The sequence below is a fragment of the Xenopus tropicalis genome, chromosome 9, assembly GCF_000004195.4.
Source record: "Xenopus tropicalis strain Nigerian chromosome 9, UCB_Xtro_10.0, whole genome shotgun sequence".
In the NCBI taxonomy this organism is placed as follows: domain Eukaryota; kingdom Metazoa; phylum Chordata; class Amphibia; order Anura; family Pipidae; genus Xenopus; species Xenopus tropicalis.
The window spans coordinates 13120296-13130899 of NC_030685.2; the positions used below are offsets into that span (position 1 = coordinate 13120296).

Sequence of the window (10604 nt, forward strand, 5' to 3'; positions counted from 1 at the left end):
ACTTTTTACTTCTAGGTGAAAGGAGGAATTCAAAGGTTGTTGGTTTGAATCCCATCAGTTGCTCTAATGCAACTAAACTAAAAGTCAAAAAGACAAAAAAGACAAAAAAAAAAGCTCTGGGCTTCTAGGTGAAAGGAGGAATTCAAAGATTGTGGGTTCACATCCCATCAGAGTCGCTCTTATGCAACTAAACTAGAAGTCAAAAACAATAAAAAAGTAAAAAAAAATGCATCACTGTTAAAATAACTGGGCAAGTTGGCACGCCATATGTACAGGCTCTGTGGCGCAATGGATAGCGCATTGGACTTCTAGGTGAAAGAAGAAATTCAAAGGTTGTGGGTTCGAATCCCATCAGAGTCGCTCTTATGCAACTAAACTAAAAGGAAAAAGGAAAAAAAAGCTCTGGACTTCTAGGTGAAAGGAGGAATTCAAAGATTGTGTGTTCAAATCCCATCAGAGTCGCTCTTATGCAACTTAACTAAAAATCAAAAAGAAAAAAAAACTCTGGACTTCTAGGTGAAAGGAGGAATTCAAACATTGTGGGTTCGAATTCCATCAGAGTCGCTCTTATGCAACTAAACTAAAAGTCAAAAAGAAAAAAAAAGCTCTGGACTTCTAGGTGAAAGGAGGAATTCAAAGATTGTGTGTTCAAATCCCATCAGAGTCGCTCTTATGCAACTTAACTAAAAGTCAAAAAGAAAAAAAACTCTGGACTTCTAGGTGAAAGGAGGAATTCAAACATTGTGGGTTCGAATTCCATCAGAGTCGCTCTTATGCAACTAAACTAAAAGTCAAAAAGAAAAAAAAAGCTCTGGACTTCTAGGTGAAAGGAGGAATTCAAAGATTGTGGGGTTTGAATCCCATCAGAGTCGCTCTTATGCAACTAAACTAAAAGTCAAAAACACTAAAAAAGTAAAAAAATGCATCACTGTAAAAATAACTGGGCAAGTTAGCAAACTTCATGTACAGGCTCTGTGGCGCAATGGATAGCGCATTGGACTTCTAGGTGAAAGAAGAAATTCAAAGGTTGTGGGTTCGAATCCCATCAGAGTCGCTCTTATGCAACTAAACTAAAAGTCAAAAAGAAAAAACAAGCTCTGGACTTCTAGGTGAAAGGAGGAATTCAAAGATTGTGGGTTTGAATCCCATCAGTTGCTCTTATGCAACTAAACTAAAAGTCAAAAAGAAGATTAAAAAGACAAAAAAAAAAAGCTCTGGACTTCTAGGTGAAAGGAGGAATTCAAAGATTGTGGGGTTTGAATCCCATCAGAGTCGCTCTTATGCAACTAAACTAAAAGTCAAAAACACTAAAAAAGTAAAAAAATGCATCACTGTAAAAATAACTGGGCAAGTTAGCAAACTTCATGTACAGGCTCTGTGGCGCAATGGATAGCGCATTGGACTTCTAGGTGAAAGAAGAAATTCAAAGGTTGTGGGTTCGAATCCCATCAGAGTCGCTCTTATGCAACTAAACTAAAAGTCAAAAAGAAAAAACAAGCTCTGGACTTCTAGGTGAAAGGAGGAATTCAAAGATTGTGGGTTTGAATCCCATCAGTTGCTCTTATGCAACTAAACTAAAAGTCAAAAAGAAGATTAAAAAGACAAAAAAAAAAGCTCTGGACTTCTAGGTGAAAGGAGGAATTCAAAGATTGTTGGTTCGAATCCCATCAGAGTCGCTCTTATGCAACTAAACTAAAAGTCAAAAAGAAAAAAAAAGCTCTGCACTTTTAGGTGAAAGGAGGAATTAAAAGGTTGTGGGTTCGAATCCAATCAGAGTCGCTCTTATGCAACTAAACTAAAAGTCAAAAAGAAAAAAAAGCTTTGGACTTCTAGGTTAAAGGGGGAGCTCAAAAGTTGTTTGTTCAAATCCCATCAAAGTCGCTCTTATGACAACTAAACTAAAAGTCAAAAACAATAAAAAAGTCCAAAAAATGCATCACTGTAAAAATAACTGGGCAAGCTAATACACCACATGTACAGGCTCTTTGGCGCAATGGATAGCGCATCGGACCTCTAGGGGAAAGAAAAAATTTAAAGGTTGTGTGTTCGAATCCCATCAGAGTCGCTCTTATGCAACTAAACTAAAAGTCAAAAACACTAAAAAAAACAAAAAAACTTTTTACTTCTAGGTGAAAGGAGGAATTCAAAGGTTGTTGGTTCGAATCCCATCAGTTGCTCTAATGCAACTAAACTAAAAGTCAAAAAGACAAAAAAGACAAAAAAAAAAGCTCTGGGCTTCTAGGTGAAAGGAGGAATTCAAAGATTGTGGGTTCACATCCCATCAGAGTCGCTCTTATGCAACTAAACTAGAAGTCAAAAACAATAAAAAAGTAAAAAAAAATGCATCACTGTTAAAATAACTGGGCAAGTTGGCACGCCATATGTACAGGCCCTGTGGCGCAATGGATAGCGCATTGGACTTCTAGGTGAAAAAAGAAATTCAAAGGTTGTGGGTTCAAATCCCATCAAAGTCGCTCTTATGCAACTAAACTTAAAGGAAAAAGGAAAAAAAAGCTCTGGACTTCTAGGTGAAAGGAGGAATTCAAAGATTGTGGGTTCGAATCCCATCAGAGTCGCTCTTATGCAACTAAACTAAAAGTCAAAAAGAAAAAAAAACTCTGGACTTCTAGGTGAAAGGAGGAATTCAAACATTGTGGGTTCGAATTCCATCAGAGTCGCTCTTATGCAACTAAACTAAAAGTCAAAAAGAAAAAAAAAGCTCTGGACTTCTAGGTGAAAGGAGGAATTCAAAGATTGTGGGGTTTGAATCCCATCAGAGTCGCTCTTATGCAACTAAACTAAAAGTCAAAAACACTAAAAAAGTAAAAAAATGCATCACTGTAAAAATAACTGGGCAAGTTAGCAAACTTCATGTACAGGCTCTGTGGCGCAATGGATAGCGCATTGGACTTCTAGGTGAAAGAAGAAATTCAAAGGTTGTGGGTTCGATTCCCATCAGAGTCGCTCTTATGCAACTAAACTAAAAGTCAAAAAGAAAAAACAAGCTCTGGACTTCTAGGTGAAAGGAGGAATTCAAAGATTGTGGGTTTGAATCCCATCAGTTGCTCTTAAGCAACTAAACTAAAAGTCAAAAAGAAGATTAAAAAGACAAAAAAAAAAGCTCTGGACTTCTAGGTGAAAGGAGGAATTCAAAGATTGTGGGTTTGAATCCCATCAGAGTCGCTCTTATGCAACTAAACTAAAAGTCAAAAACACTAAAAAAGTAAAAAAATGCATCACTGTAAAAATAACTGGGCAAGTTAGCAAACTTCATGTACAGGCTCTGTGGCGCAATGGATAGCGCATTGGACTTCTAGGTGAAAGAAGAAATTCAAAGGTTGTGGGTTCGAATCCCATCAGAGTCGCTCTTATGCAACTAAACTAAAAGTCAAAAAGAAAAAACAAGCTCTGGACTTCTAGGTGAAAGGAGGAATTCAAAGATTGTGGGTTTGAATCCCATCAGTTGCTCTTATGCAACTAAACTAAAAGTCAAAAAGAAGATTAAAAAGACAAAAAAAAAAGCTCTGGACTTCTAGGTGAAAGGAGGAATTCAAAGATTGTTGGTTCGAATCCCATCAGAGTCGCTCTTATGCAACTAAACTAAAAGTCAAAAAGAAAAAAAAAGCTCTGCACTTTTAGGTGAAAGGAGGAATTAAAAGATTGTGGGTTCGAATCCAATCAGAGTCGCTCTTATGCAACTAAACTAAAAGTCAAAAAGAAAAAAAAGCTTTGGACTTCTAGGTTAAAGGGGGAGCTCAAAAGTTGTTTGTTCAAATCCCATCAAAGTCGCTCTTATGACAACTAAACTAAAAGTCAAAAACAATAAAAAAGTCCAAAAAATGCATCACTGTAAAAATAACTGGGCAAGCTAATACACCACATGTACAGGCTCTTTGGCGCAATGGATAGCGCATCGGACCTCTAGGGGAAAGAAAAAATTTAAAGGTTGTGTGTTCGAATCCCATCAGAGTCGCTCTTATGCAACTAAACTAAAAGTCAAAAACACTAAAAAAAACAAAAAACTTTTTACTTCTAGGTGAAAAGAGGAATTCAAAGGTTGTTGGTTCGAATCCCATCAGTTGCTCTAATGCAACTAAACTAAAAGTCAAAAAGACAAAAAAGACAAAAAAAAAAGCTCTGGGCTTCTAGGTGAAAGGAGGAATTCAAAGATTGTGGGTTCACATCCCATCAGAGTCGCTCTTATGCAACTAAACTAGAAGTCAAAAACAATAAAAAAGTAAAAAAAAATGCATCACTGTTAAAATAACTGGGCAAGTTGGCACGCCATATGTACAGGCTCTGTGGCGCAATGGATAGCGCATTGGACTTCTAGGTGAAAGAAGAAATTCAAAGGTTGTGGGTTCGAATCCCATCAGAGTCGCTCTTATGCAACTAAACTAAAAGGAAAAAGGAAAAAAAAGCTCTGGACTTCTAGGTGAAAGGAGGAATTCAAAGATTGTGTGTTCAAATCCCATCAGAGTCGCTCTTATGCAACTTAACTAAAAGTCAAAAAGAAAAAAAAACTCTGGACTTCTAGGTGAAAGGAGGAATTCAAACATTGTGGGTTCGAATTCCATCAGAGTCGCTCTTATGCAACTAAACTAAAAGTCAAAAAGAAAAAAAAAGCTCTGGACTTCTAGGTGAAAGGAGGAATTCAAAGATTGTGGGGTTTGAATCCCATCAGAGTCGCTCTTATGCAACTAAACTAAAAGTCAAAAACACTAAAAAAGTAAAAAAATGCATCACTGTAAAAATAACTGGGCAAGTTAGCAAACTTCATGTACAGGCTCTGTGGCGCAATGGATAGCCCATTGGACTTCTAGGTGAAAGAAGAAATTCAAAGGTTGTGGGTTCGAATCCCATCAGAGTCGCTCTTATGCAACTAAACTAAAAGTCAAAAAGAAAAAACAAGCTCTGGACTTCTAGGTGAAAGGAGGAATTCAAAGATTGTGGGTTTGAATCCCATCAGTTGCTCTTATGCAACTAAACTAAAAGTCAAAAAGAAGATTAAAAAGACAAAAAAAAAAGCTCTGGACTTCTAGGTGAAAGGAGGAATTCAAAGATTGTTGGTTCGAATCCCATCAGAGTCGCTCTTATGCAACTAAACTAAAAGTCAAAAAGAAAAAAAAAGCTCTGCACTTTTAGGTGAAAGGAGGAATTAAAAGATTGTGGGTTCGAATCCAATCAGAGTCGCTCTTATGCAACTAAACTAAAAGTCAAAAAGAAAAAAAAGCTTTGGACTTCTAGGTTAAAGGGGGAGCTCAAAAGTTGTTTGTTCAAATCCCATCAAAGTCGCTCTTATGACAACTAAACTAAAAGTCAAAAACAATAAAAAAGTCCAAAAAATGCATCACTGTAAAAATAACTGGGCAAGCTAATACACCACATGTACAGGCTCTTTGGCGCAATGGATAGCGCATCGGACCTCTAGGGGAAAGAAAAAATTTAAAGGTTGTGTGTTCGAATCCCATCAGAGTCGCTCTTATGCAACTAAACTAAAAGTCAAAAACACTAAAAAAAACAAAAAAACTTTTTACTTCTAGGTGAAAGGAGGAATTCAAAGGTTGTTGGTTCGAATCCCATCAGTTGCTCTAATGCAACTAATTTAAAAGTCAAAAAGACAAAAAAGACAAAAAAAATAGACGCTATGGACTTGTAGGTGAAAGGAGGAATTCAAAGGTTGTGGGTTCGAATCCCATCAGAGTCGCTCTTATGCAACTAAACTAGAAGTCAAAAACAATAAAAAAGTAAAAAAAATGCATCACTGTTAAAATAACTGGGCAAGTTGGCACACCATATGTACAGGCCCTGTGGCGCAATGGATAGCGCATTGGACTTCTAGGGGAAAGAACAAATTCAAAGGTTGTGGGTTCAAATCCCATCAAAGTCGCTCTTATGACAACTAAACTAAAAGTCAAAAACACTAAAAAACAGTAAAAAAGGAGAAACTCAAAGGTTGTGGGTTCAAATCCCATCAGAGTCGCTCTTATGCAACTTAACTAAAAGTCAAAAACAATAAAAAAAAGTAAAAAAATGCATCACTGTTAAAATAACTGGGCAATTTGGCTGCTAAATAAGTTTTTGTTGTTTCTATTTTTTTCCGAAATGAGTGACGTTTTTCTAACTTTTTATGTTATCTTAAAAGGCAACAAATCAACAAATAAGAAGGCAATTTGAGCCCACCAGAGGAAAGTAAAAAATTCAACAGAAATTTTTTTTTTTTCCAGCCGAATTAAGTGTTTTACTATTTCAACTGAGAATATTAAGAAACACAGTTAAATTGCTAAGGGCCTGAATCTTGGTTACATTGTAAAAATAACTGGGCAAGTTGGCACACCAAGGGGCACATTTACTAACCCACGAACGGGCCGAATGCGTCCGATTGCGTTTTTTTCGTAATGATCGGTATTTTGCGATTTTTCGGAAAATTGTCGCGACTTTTTCGTTGCCATTCCGAATGTTGCGCAAAATCTGGCGATTTTTTCGTAGCGTTAAAACTTGCGCGCTGAGTACGAAACATTCGGATTCATTCAAGCTTCAGTATGGTGACTTTTCTTGGGCCGGGTTGGAGCTGCAGAGTGCCATTGAGCCCTATGGGAGTCTTTCCTTGGGCCGGGTTGGAGCTGCAGAGTGCCATTGAGCCCTATGGGAGACTTTCCTTGGGCCGGGTTGGAGCTGCAGAGTGCCATTGAGCCCTATGGGAGACTTTCCTTGGGCCGGGTTGGAGCTGCAGGGTGCCATTGAGCCCTATGGGAGGCTTTCCTTGGGCCGGGTTGGAGCTGCAGAGTGCCATTGAGCCCTATGGGAGACTTTCCTTGGGCCGGGTTGGAGCTGCAGAGTGCCATTGAGCCCTATGGGAGACTTTCCTTGGGCCGGGTTGGAGCTGCAGAGTGCCATTGAGCCCTATGGGAGACTTTCCTTGGGCCGGGTTGGAGCTGCAGAGTGCCATTGAGCCCTATGGGAGACTTTCCTTGGGCCGGGTTGGAGCTGCAGAGTGCCATTGAGCCCTATGGGAGACTTTCCTTGGGCCAGGTTGGAGCTGCAGAGTGCCATTGAGCCCTATGGGAGACTTTCCTTGGGCCGGGTTGGAGCTGCAGAGTGCCATTGAGCTCTATGGGAGACTTTTCTTGGGCCGGGTTGGAGCTGCAGAGTGCCATTGAGCCCTATGGGAGACGTTCCTTGGGCCGGGTTGGAGCTGCAGAGTGCCATTGAGCCCTATGGGAGACGTTCCTTGGGCCGGGTTGGACTTTCCTTGGGCCGGGTTGGAGCTGCAGAGTGCCATTGAGTCCTATGGGAGGCTTTCCTTGGGCCGGGTTGGAGCTGCAGAGTGCCATTGAGCCCTATGGGAGACTTTCCTTGGGCCGGGTTGGAGCTGCAGAGTGCCATTGAGCCCTATGGGAGACTTTCCTTGGGTCGGGTTGGAGCTGCAGAGTGCCATTGAGCCCTATGGGAGACTTTCCTTGGCCCGGGTTGGAGCTGCAGAGTGCCATTGCGCCCTATGGGAGACTTTCCTTGGGCCGGGTTGGAGCTGCAGAGTGCCATTGAGCCCTATGGGAGACTTTCCTTGGGTCGGGTTGGAGCTGCAGAGTACCATTGAGCCCTATGGGAGACTTTCCTTGGGCCGGGTTGGAGCTGCAGAGTGCAATTGAGCCCTATGGGAGACTTTTCTTGGGCCGGGTTGGAGCTGCAGGATGCCATTGAGTCCTATGGGAGGCTTCCAAAATCATACTAAGTCTGAAAGTTTCGCCCGCCGCTTACGAGCGCTCAATACGAAAAGTCGCAACTAGATACGAGCGAATCGTAATGGCTACGAAAAACTCGCATTTTTCGCGCAAGTCGTAATGGCTACGAAAAACTTGCGTTTTTTCGCGCAAATCGTATTGGTAACGAAAAAGTCGCGACAATTTCCGAAAAGTCGTAAAGGCGCTGAAAAAATCGCAAAAAATACGAAAAAGTCGCAAAATGTTCGTTTTCCAATTGGAATTTTTCCGATTCGGATTCGTGGGTTAGTAAATGCGCCCCCAAGTGTGTGGCCTCTGTGACACAATGGATAGTGTGTTGAACTTCTAGGTAAAAGGAGAAATTTAAAGGTTGTGGGTTCACATCCCATTAGAGTCACTTTTATGCAACTAAACTAAGGGGTCTATATATTAAAGTACGACAGGTACGAATTACAAAAATTCGTATTTGATCGTACTGTGCGTATTTCCTGCGACTTTTCCATATTTTGTGCGACTTTTTTGTATTTTGCGACACTTCTCACCTTTTATGTTAGGTTGCCACCAGAGATTTAAAGTAAAGAACTTTTAAAAAACACGGATTCGTCCCTAAACTTTTTGAAATACAAAAAAAAAACCGATGGCAGTAATGTGCAGCCCACATAGATGTTCTGTAGTGCAATATATTGGGCATTGGGCATTTAGACAGAGGCATTTAAAGGTTGTGGGTTTGTATCCCACCAGAGCTGCTCTTCTGTTAAATCATTTGACAACAAATCAACAACAAAAAAGAAGGCAATAAAATGCCTCTATCAAATGGCTGGAGGGATTTGGTCCTTTATCTATGAAGAATCCATTGGAGACAAAATCAAGTAACAAAAACATTTTGTTTTTGGGCTCTATAGTCCATTGGACGGTCAAGGTTGGTAACTTCTCTTATTCTACTTTAAATTCTGGACTTGTCTGGCCTAGTTGGCAAAGCCTGAGGCACAGGAGTTCTCAGAGAAGAAGGGGAGGGGTGAGAACCCTGGGGTAAGAGATAAACCCTTAATGGAGATCGAGAAGGAGGGTGTTTGTGAAGGAGAACCAGCAAGAATTAGGTTTAGTTCTTATCTATTGCTTCTTCAAGGAGTGAGAGGCAGCCATGGTTGATATGTTTACCTTAGGGAAAAGTGTTGAAAAAGCACACACATACACATCTAAACAACCATCTGGTTTACTGGTTTACTAGATGCATATTTACATTTATCTGCACTCCTTCTAGTCCCATATGTGAAGAGTCATAGATTACCTAAATGCAGAATGCTGAATAAGTTCTGTTAAAGGAGATTACGCTTGCCAAAATATGTTCCTTTAAGGTTGGCCTCTCTACCTCCACCTCATTCCCTCTCTCTCTGTTGGAGCTCCTCATGGCTCTGCCATAGGCCTTCTGATGTTCTCACTCTATATTATATCTCTAGGGAACAGTATTCAGTCATTTGGAGTTAAGTACCACCTTAGTGCTGATGACTCCCAACACCCAACGCTACCTAAATACTAAACCTTGTCCGCGCTTGGCTAAAATTTTACCCAATGTGTGGAAATATATTTATCAAATACCTAAAAACCAAAAATACTCAACAATAGTGGCCCCACACCAAAAATGTGAAATAAAGTAAAGTGAACAGCTGCCTTCCTCCAAACTAATCCCCAATTAGAAAATAAACTATTATAGAACAGAGTTGGCGCTCATACAAAACAAACCACCGAGTGTTGTGAATTAAATCAAACAATTAGTATTTATTAGTTAATTACAATAAAAACATTCACACGTAAATACATCTTGCAATAAAAAAAATGAATAAAATACACCAGTACATAAAATGATATTCAAAAATTCATTTTTAAACCTAGAGTGAATTAATGATGTAAGACCTAATAATTCATAGAACGATGATATTAATAAGAATACAAAAATACAAATAATAATTTCAGAGAGATATGAACTAAAAGATAAGCAGGGGAACCAACGGAAGGAGTGGGTAATTACACATATGCCCAATCCGTAAATACAAAATGATTGCGACTTCAACAACATCTAATCGCCAGATACAGCAAATAATAAAGGACAAACCAATCCCTGTAGGGAGCTCACTTCCACAATAACACCCAGTAAAGGGAAAGGCTAGCAGATAGGGGTGAGTGCTCTAATGAGCATCAGGCTCATGGCGTATATGAATACAAGTAACGCTAAAAATTCGTATTAATATGCACACAGATACCACTTCAGGACTGACCTAAATCTGGTGATAAAATGATCCCCCGCACTCTAAAAAAAATATAAACCATAAAATACCCTCTGTCCCGGCCGGGAACTTACTATGGGTCACAACCGTCGGAGGATCCCGCTCCTACACGCGGCGCAGCACCGTCACGCTCCTGACGGTGACGTCACTAATGTGAGCCGAAGATCGAGCTACGGGTCCTCCTTGGTTACAAAATCCGACGCGTTTCGCGCACCTGCGCTTAGTCATGGAATACTCAGTCACGGGGATCACTTCTCGCTTATATACCTCCCCACACTGTAAAGAACCGCCTCCCTACCAAGCCACAGTTCATATCTCTCTGAAATTATTATTTGTATTTTTGTATTCTTATTAATATCATTGTTCTGTTTTCAAATCCATTCCTTTTGATTATTTATATTGCATCATTTCCATCGTTCTATGAATTATTAGGTCTTACATCATTAATTCACTCTAGGTTTAAAAATGAATTTTTGAACATCATTTTATGTACTGGTGTATTTTATTCATTTTTTTTATTGCAAGATGTATTTATGTGTGAATGTTTTTATTGTAATTAACTAATAAATACTAATTGTTTGATTTAATTCACAACACTCGG

General features: G+C 39.6%; 5 non-coding genes across 5 annotated transcripts; all 5 read left to right on the top strand.

The window, feature by feature from the left end:
• Positions 1-274: 274 nt before the first annotated feature.
• Positions 275-360, top strand: trnar-ucu. Its single transcript is given in 2 exon segments — positions 275-311; positions 325-360. It is a non-coding gene; the product is annotated as a tRNA-Arg (tRNA).
• A 608-nt stretch (positions 361-968) lies between these two features.
• Positions 969-1054, top strand: trnar-ucu. The gene is given in 2 exon segments: positions 969-1005; positions 1019-1054. It is a non-coding gene; the product is annotated as a tRNA-Arg (tRNA).
• Positions 1055-1371: 317 nt separating this feature from the next.
• On the top strand, positions 1372-1457 carry trnar-ucu. Its single transcript is given in 2 exon segments — positions 1372-1408; positions 1422-1457. It is a non-coding gene; the product is annotated as a tRNA-Arg (tRNA).
• A 1822-nt stretch (positions 1458-3279) lies between these two features.
• On the top strand, positions 3280-3365 carry trnar-ucu. Its single transcript is given in 2 exon segments — positions 3280-3316; positions 3330-3365. It is a non-coding gene; the product is annotated as a tRNA-Arg (tRNA).
• Positions 3366-4295: 930 nt separating this feature from the next.
• trnar-ucu lies at positions 4296-4381 on the top strand. The gene is given in 2 exon segments: positions 4296-4332; positions 4346-4381. It is a non-coding gene; the product is annotated as a tRNA-Arg (tRNA).
• The last annotated feature ends 6223 nt before the right edge of the window (positions 4382-10604 follow it).